We start from the raw sequence: 9,632 nt of genomic DNA, 5'->3' as shown, positions 1-9,632 counted from the left end.
TGGTTAAATTTGCTAGTGAATATATACCTGCAAGCAAACATTTTCAGATGAGAAGACAGAAAACCTTTAAAAAATATATCCTTTGCCTTTTAATTGAGTGTGCAGTGTTATGGTTTAAATGAAAGCTTTTGACAAATATCAGTGAGCTTTAGTTCCTCACATCTTCACATTTGTACTGAATCTCTAACAGGCAAAGATTTAAAGGCTCCAAGTTCAGAAATATAAGCTAATTGCCTGAAGAGGAATTTCTTGAGAAGAAATACCTGTTCCTAGAACATGGTGGTCTGGCAGGCAGCCATAATTATACTGTAGCCAGGAGCTTTCCCAATCAAAGCTTAATCATTGTTTAATAACACTTGGATATATGTCTCTTTCGGTCTTGATTATACATCCTAACTATAATTATAAACCATGCATGAGATTTTAAGAATTTGTTTTCTGTCTGTAATCATTCCAGTAAAACAATAAAGAATGTATTATTATATAGAAACAAAAGACTACAATAGGGCTTTCTGCTGGCTTCTAATTCAGTTATTTTCTAGAATTAAATGTGTGCTCTTTCTCATTAAGTATAAAACTAAGGCAATGATGTACATGCCTATGTTTCAATGCAATAAATGCTGGCTGGGGCTGGAGTTTGGCTAATGTTTGTTTTCTGAGGTGAGAATACTTGCTAATTGAATTATTTAAAGAATAGTATTATTCTTCCTTTGATAATATATTAAGAAGTCTTTCGCTAAAGTGGGTAGCAGGTTATAAAATAGAGCAACACCGCTGAAGTCCAAAGGATTCTGGAATGGTAAAGGTAGAGCAATATATTGCCTTTTTCTCCTCTTAAAGACTTATGTATCTATTTAACACATTTTTTTATATTGTGAATCTCTTTCAGCTATATTTGTATGTAGCGTTTTACCTATAATATCTCCAACTTGGCATATTTTATATGGCTGCATTTCCTTGCCTTACTTTTGAAGTCACATTTTAACTTTCAATCTTGGTTCAAACTGATTATTTCTTAAATAAAATACTTGGAGATATTATTACTTTCTAACAAATGTAATCTGTTGGAGCAGATCCCATTTTTCTCACTTGGTTGTGTCATAATGTCTATAGCAGAGTCAGAAAGGAAAAAGAAAGAATTGAGAGTTTAAAAAGCTACCTATATTATGGTAGCTTAATTCAGGTAAAATCCAAACTAAAAAAAAAAAAAGTGTCTTGTTTTCTTTGCTTGTTTATTATTTATGAGGAGAGAGGCTGTTTAAAACCTTAGATACACAGAGGAAGTTAAAAGATCAACTTTTTAATGCTTCATCCCTTTATTCTTTAATTATCAAGTGTGAAGCTGTCTGTGGATACTAGGGGCTTTGTCTGCTTAGTGTGGCCAAGTGGTGTCATATCTGCAGCAAGCTTTATTTAAGAAACATTACCCCAAAAGATTTTCCCCTGAGAGTGAATGTGTTTGAATGGTTTTAGTCACCCCTCCCCCATCTGTTTATCCTCAGCTACCTACTAAAATAATAGCAGTTGTGTATTGGAAGAAAACTTTTCTTACAGGGTTTGGGAAGTGATGATGATTTGAATGCAGTTGGTCTTTTTTTTTTGTTTTTAATGCCGTCCTGCTTCTATTTATGGTGTATATGGAGTAGACAGGGAAGGCTAATAGCAGAATGTTCTGTGCATGTCTGTGTGTATGATATATATATTTTTTATTTCAAAATACAGAAACAAAAACCAAGCTTGGGATGAAAAAAAATCCTAATGTTACTGCTGGGGTGATATAAATCCGGTGTCACCCCAGCAGCATGAGGGTGGGGGTTGGGGCCTCAGTTCTTCCCTGCCAACACAGAAAGAATTATAGGTCAGCAATATTTAGAAGGAGACGGGTCACACTAAGGAAGGCTGCTGCCCTGTGGAATTTGGGAGGTGAAAAGATAAAAGAAGACAGAGTGTGGTCCAAGGGAGGAGCAGGTTTTCAGTGAAGAGAGCTGTAACGGCAAGAAGTGAGAAGGTCTGTTTATATTTGGGCCATAATGGTAGGTCCTAGATGACCTGTATGTGAGGTCACCTTGACAGTTGGCTGCTATATAACACTTTGCCTACAGTACATGTGCTTACCCACAATTCAGTCTTTTATAATTAGATTCATGAACTTTCAGTCATAGTCATGATATTATAATGATGGTATAATGAGTCTGAGGTGGTTGGGGCAGGTCGAGGCAGTACTTTATGCACACGCATCTATGGCGGGTTTAGCCAGCCCTTTTTATGGCCTTTGTGCCCTAGAGTTTGGGATAATTTATAACTCTAAAAGGAAGGTGTTTTTAGGATGTCCTTAAAGAAGGTCTTTAAGGGAGGTTTCGATGGTTACAGAGCTGGGCCTTCACTTCTGTCAGTCATTCCTGCCTAACTACCTAACACTAAGTTGTCCATAGCTGATGAAAATGGGGGTACTTTGGAGCAGTTCTTTTCAGTCTTCCCTTTTATTTAGTCACTCTCATCATAATCCCTTCCCAGGCCCTACACTACTGTTAATATTATTATTTTATGTAGAAAATAGAACTACTTGCCCTCTTATTATGATAGGCCTATTTGTGATGGCCTTATCTTTTGAAGAATATTAAAAATCACCTGGGCAGATCTGTAGTACAAAATTTTGTTTTATGAAATCTGCAAGGTCCTTTGGCCTTTGCCAATTAAAGAGATCCAGATTCAAGCTTGAATATTTATTATTTGGGGGATTACCAATGGAACTTACAACTTTTACTTTTCTCTCTTCCTTCCCTTCCCCCAAGCTGAAAAATAAAGAATGTGACCTTTACTCATTAATATTTTTAACTGTTTAGTCCCATATGTATAGCCAATTATAATAATTTCTGTGTAGCTCATTATAGGTAGGGATCCCTTTTACTAAGATCCCTGCAACTACTGATGCCAAGGGCCTCTCTTATGCACATGACAGAGGACCAAGGGATGAAAGTTTCTTTTTCTGTACATGTCAATGAAAGAAAAGAATAAAACACTTATATTAAAAAAAAAATCTAGTATGGACCCATATTGAAACAAACCTCTTTGTTTTCAGTAATATACAATTTTTTAGAAGTTAAAATACAGGTTACTTTTCTAGGTTATATCCATTCACAGTGGGCAAGCCAAACTGTCAACCCTGGCTCGAGAAACAGCAAATATGGCTCTGAGATTTCATGTAGGGCCTGGTTGCATTAGAACATACCAAAATGCACAAAAAGCATCTAATTTTAAGGACTGTAACTGATTGGTCAAGTATGGGCTTGTCATCTTCTTTACAGAATACTTATGAGGTCCTTCAGTATTGGCATTCTCTAAATTTAGGACTAAATAGATAAGGTCTTTAGACAATCTATGAAAAAATAGGTTTATTTTACTTAAAGGTGTCATTTTCTATGGTAAGAAATTGGCTAATATCTTGACAATGGCAATGATAGAATAACAAATCGAGGATACATGTATCTAAAACTAATTTTGAGTAGGGTAGGTGGAAAATAAACTCTCCTTTAAGAGATTTCCCAAGGGCTTGCATTTATCTATTCCTTTTTACCTCAAAAATTATGTCCCAAGAGTATCCATTGGCTTTATTGTGCTTTTCTTTGACTTTTATTGTTGCTGTTGCTGCTGCAGGAAAATATGAACTGTGTTATGTAGTTGTTGGCATTCAGATCTCCCAGCCTATATCTATAAATCAGAGGAGAAAGGAAAAGGTTGACCAGTTTTTTGAGAGGATATGTTTAATTCTGAACCAAAATTGGGTCATCTTGCATCAGTACATCTGGAGGATGACTATAACAAAGCAACTTCTCAGTGATCTGTTGTTTGAAGGAAAATTGCAGAGATACCAAAACATCTTAATTAACTAGAAAAATGTGGTCTTTACTGGCAAGGTGGGTGGGAAGGCCTGCTGGCACACAGTAGGTACTTATAGATACATTTTGATTTGACTTGAACAGAACCATTCAATTCCATATAAGAGAATGGCTTTACATGAGGCTTCGGCTTAGAGGTTTATAGATGTATGAAATTTTCTGATTGTTGATGAGAGGATAGAAGTTTGTTCTCATTAGAAATTCTTTGGTTTTAGAATTTCTAGTCTAATTACTGAGGAAGACCCTAAAGGCAGATACAGAGGTTATGTGAATCTTTTTTTTTTTTTTTTGGCAAAAGCTAGAAAGAGTCTCTCAAACAACTTCCAAGTATAAACAAAACGCCCTTTTTGTGAAATTGATTGTTATTAATTAAAAATAAAATGAAATATCAAGACTTCTTAAAAAGAAGACAAAATGTTTTATTTTAAAATGGTAGTAATAATGTTGCTGTGAGGATATTCACATTGTGCCTTTAGCTGTGGAGTATGAGAGCACTGGATTAGAAATTAGGAGATCAACAAAGTATTATTGAAATCTCATCTCCTAAATTTATTCTAATAAGCTAAAGTCAAGGAGAAAAATACCATCCTATAATCTCTTCTTTAATTGAAAGGGATAATCTAAGACTTGATACTGAATCTTGGAAGAAAGGGAAGGTGGTACTGAAGGGACTGGCTTGGTCATTGGAAGTGGTATAAGAGTGGTGTTAAACTTTGGAGTATAGGACAAAGTTTATAGCAAGTAAAAAGTAGTTAGGGATGATGAGAGAGAGTAGTCAGAAAAAAATTATGGTCAGAATGGAGCTGAATGAAACTCACACTTACTGAAGAAGTCGAAGGGAAAATAACTTTAGAATTCTCAGTCATTGAATTTTATGTGGCCAAAGGCATGGACAGTCATGAAACACTATTGCACTCTTACTGTATGTGCAGCATTCCACTAGTCCCATGGTGGGGGAAGGGGAGAAGAAAAATAAGTAAAAATTTCCTTATTCAATAATACTTTATCTCATTGGGATAAATGGCTAAACAAATTATGCTAACCCGATAGAACACTATATAGCCATTAAAATGACCAGTATTTAGACCATATCCAAACACAGAAATGTGAATATTAATAATATTAAGCAAAAAAAAACCAGAATGCATTGATGTTAAAATATGCATTTATACAAAGAAAATTGAAAAATAATTTGTTATGATGTTTAGCATTTATAGTTAAATGATTTTTTCTATAAAGTTTCTTAAATATATTACAAAAAATAAGAGATACACTTAACTCGAAGGAAATATTCTCACTGAGTATGCTTCACATATTAATCTTCTACAGAATAATACAAGAGAATTGTATTCAATATTAAATTTGCAAAATGTAGGTCTCCAAAGCTGAGGGAGTCAGAGAAGAGCAGGGTCAGCATAAATTTGAGTCAAAAAGAGCAGGGCCATTTTCTATAGAAAATCAGGGGCTTGAAGCAAGCCTTTGACAGCAGGTAGGACCAGAGTGAACAGGAATGAGGGAGGAGAATGTCAAGGCAAGGAAGGAGCACAGTGTAAGTGATGGAGATGGCGTAAGTATGGCACACATGTCTAGGGAGAAGTGTAAGTCTGCAAGTGGGAAGCAGTTGAATTTGGCTAAGCAAGCCAAGCTAAGCTTAAAGATAGAGGCTCCTAACTCTAGGTTAGAGTAGAATAGATTAGTAGTAGATTTTATTTTTCAGTAGAATAGTGATGAATGAAGACTCTTGCTGTAATCTACAGGGTTGACTACAAAGGGTAGCCAGGTAGAAGAGAAGTCTAAAATGATTCCCACGGGGGAAACCAAAACTTGACTTGAGAATTTTACTGTGGGACAGATAGGAATTAGTTTCTTTTCTTAACTTTTTATCTTGAAACATTTGCAAACCTAGAGAAAAGTTACAAGAATAGTACAATGGTCATTTATAAACTCTTCACCTGTATTCATCAATTGTTAGCAGTTTGTTACATTTGTTTTCCCTCTCTGTCACTCATTTCCACCATTAAATATGATGTTAGCTCTGGAGTTTCACAGGTGCTCTTTATGGATAGAGGCATTTCTCTTCTATTCCTACTTTGCTGAGATTTTTGCATTATAAATTAATACTGAAGTTTGTCACATGCCTTTTTTGTAAATCTTGAGACGATCAGATGATTTTGTCCTTTATATGTTAATGTGATCAATTAAATAGATTTCAAATGTTGAGCCAGCCCTACTATAAGAGATAAATCCTATTTAGTCATGATGTATTATTCATCTTATATGTTGCTGGATTTATTTTAATTTTTTGATCGTTGAGGTTTTTGCATCTATATTCATAAACAGATATTGTCTGTTTATTTTTTTGGTAATATTTTTATTAGGTTTTGGTGTCAGGGTTATGTTGGCCTCTTAAAATAGTGTAGGAAGTGTTTTGCTTTCTCTATTTTCTGAAATGAGTTTGATAATATTGACCATTGATGTCTTCTGGACTTAAAGTTCTCTTTGCGGAAAGTTTTTTTTTGTTTGTTTGTTTTTTGTTTTTTTAATTTATTTTTTTAATTGTAGTTGTTGTTAATGCTTTGATTTCTTCAATAGGTGCAGAACTACTCAGATTTTCTCTTCCTTCTTAAGTCAGTTTGTGTTTTTATAAGGGATTTATCCATTTCACATAAGTCTTAAAATTCACTGATGTTGAGTCATTCATAATATTCATTTAATATCTTTCAAATGTCCGTCAGATCTGGAATATTATCCCCTCTTTCATTCTTGATATTGATTATTTTTTCTTAATTAGTCTTGCTTGCTGAGGGTTTATCAAGTTCATTAATTTTTTCAAAGAACCAAGTTTTGACTTCGTTAATTTTGTTTGTTACATGTTTATTTAATTGTTTCTTCTCTGTTCTTTATTCTTTCTTTATACTTTGGGTTTAACTTGTTCTTCATTTTCTGGTTTCTTAATATGAAAATTTAGATTATGGATCTTAAAACTTTCTTCTTTTCTAATAAAGGCATTTTAAAACTATAAATTTCCCTCTAAATACTGCCTTAGCTGTGAACCAAAAATTTTTATTGATTATGCTTTCATCATCATGCAGTTCAAAATATTTTCTAACTTCCCTTGTGATTTCTTCCTCAAAACAGTTATTTAAAAATGTGTTATTTAATTTCTACATATTTAAGGATTTATAGATCTTATTTTTATTATTTCTAATTTAATTCCATTGTATGTCTGTTAGAGAATACACTCTGTAGTATTTGTCTTTTGAAATTTACTGAGACTTATTTTATGTCCCAGCAATATGGCCTCTACTGATGAATATTCCATATACATTTGTGTATTGTGCTATGTAGCATTCTGTAAATATCAATCAGGTTCATGCCAAGTGATTTTTTTAGTTGAGTACTGAAATTTATTGATAATACATTGTAGAGATACTAGATTCTGTTATGTTCCTTTAAAGGTATTGGTGTTTGTTCAAATAGCAGTACAGTTATTGATCTTGAACTCAGAGTGCTTAATTTTATACTTTGTTAGATCTGTGAAAACCCCAAGGTTATGTCCAAATCACATGTAAGTCAACCTTTAATCTTTTTTCCTTTGCGAATCTTATCGGGGCTTGGTTTTAGGCTTTGTTAGGGAGGGCTTAGGGTAGGCCATATTCTATGACATTATTTTTTCTCCTAAAGCAAGACCTTTCTGGAGTCTTAGCTGAATGCCCAGGTGTTAACAAGGTATTCCCTAGCACTGTATATCCTCTAACATCATTGTTCTATTATTAACCCTGTAGTGGTTACTTTCTGATGATAAGCCTTTGGCAGTTGTGCCTTGTGCATGTTCATGTCAGTCCAATCTTTAGCCAGGGACTCACAGAGAACACCCATACAAATTTCATGGGCTCCACTTGGTGAAGCACTCCCTTTTTACTGAAGGTTCCAGCCATTTTAGCTGCCCTGATCTCTGTAGCTTCAGCTCAGAAGGACAAGATGGGCTCTGTTAAGATTCCAATTCGCTGTGCCATAGTTGAGGAATTGGTTCCAGGTAGAGAGCTGAGTACATTGTGGGCCTCACTGCATGAGTTTCCCTTTTCTCTGAGATCATAGTCTTAAACTGCCTGAAAACAGTTGCTTCATATATTTTGTCCATTTTTATTATTGCTTTCTGTGGGAGAGCTAGTCTAGTTCCAGGTATTTCATCGTAGCCTGGAATGAAGTTTTTCTGTTACCATTTGATACCTCATGATCCTTTGAGCACTTTCTTGCTTTCTATCATAGAAACTGTATTTATAACTGTATCAGGCTTACTTTCATACTTTCTCTGCCCCAGCGCTAGAATTAGCTATTTTTTCCTGATTCCTTTACCCTTTCAATATATATTTTTTTGAGAGCTGGCATGTCCCATTCCAAATTTTTATCTCCTTTTCCCAAATAGGAACCCTCATTCCCATCAACATCAAAACATTTAATGATTTTACCCTATAATTCATACAAAATAGTTTTAGAACAACTATACCAAAACTACTACTACCAACACTAAGCCTACTAAATAAAGTGCAAGATATTTTATAATTCTTTTTGTCTTTAGAATTATCTTACTAAATCTGTATAGTCAGAATATTGTATTCAAAAGTTACTTGAATTATCTGTTATATTATTAATTCAATATATAAATAAGTTAATTGTTATCTGTACTCAATTTGCATTTTATACTTTTTGATTAAATTTAATTTTGAATACATAAAACATTTTTTATCTTGAAAATTCAAAATTATAAAAAAAGAAATCTAGAAATCTCATTTCCATACTTATTTCTTTCATCTACTATTTATAATCAATTTCTTTAGTTCTTGGTATTTTCTTCCTTTATTTTCCTGCAAATCAATGTATACATTTTATTTCTCCTTGTTTCATACTTAAAGTGTAGCAAAACATAACTATCTACTTGCTTTTTTGCTCCTTATTTTTTCACTTACTATATCATGGAAATCAAGTAGTGGGATTGTTTTAATATTTTTTTCTTATTGCCATAGTATATTATGCTCAATAAAAGTTTAAACAATATCAAAATAGAAAACACTCTCATGATTTCCTTCCAAGAGATAACTGATCATTACATTTTATATAGATCCTTCCAGACAGTTTCATTATATACATATATGTGTGTATACATGATGTATATAGCCTAAATCATGTATTTTTCAAACTTAGAATCATACTACATATATATTCTCCAATCTGATTTGTCACTTAAAATGATATTTATACCTGTAACTTCTAATCCTGGGCAATACATATCTAACTCAAACTTTTAAATACTGTGCAGTTTTCCATTGTGTGGATTTAATAGAAATTTAAACCTATGCTCTATTTATGGAGGTTAGAGCTTTATCCTTAGGTTTTGCTATCCCAAAAGAGTGCTGCAAGGAGCACCCTATTACATAGATAGATGTTAGTGAACTAGAAGAGCACATGCTTTTGTAGGATAGATCCCTAGAAGTGGAAATATTCGATAAAATATTGATTTAATTTTTTGAAAGATGCTGACAAATTGCCTGCTAAAGTCATGGTACCAAACCTATATTTCCACCAACAGAATACTAGAATTCTCTCTCATTATACATTTGCTAACTGTATATTGTCAATTAAAAAAAATTGCCAATCTAAATCCAAATGAAAAACATCTAATTGTTTACTAAAATTCTCATCTTGACTATGATGAGTTTGCTCTTTGGATTCAAAAAA

The sequence above is a fragment of the Pteropus alecto genome, unplaced genomic scaffold, assembly GCF_000325575.1.
Source record: "Pteropus alecto unplaced genomic scaffold, ASM32557v1 scaffold93, whole genome shotgun sequence".
Lineage (NCBI taxonomy): Eukaryota > Metazoa > Chordata > Mammalia > Chiroptera > Pteropodidae > Pteropus > Pteropus alecto.
The sequence above is the reverse complement of the archived record's forward strand: the minus strand, read 5'-3'. Positions refer to the sequence as shown.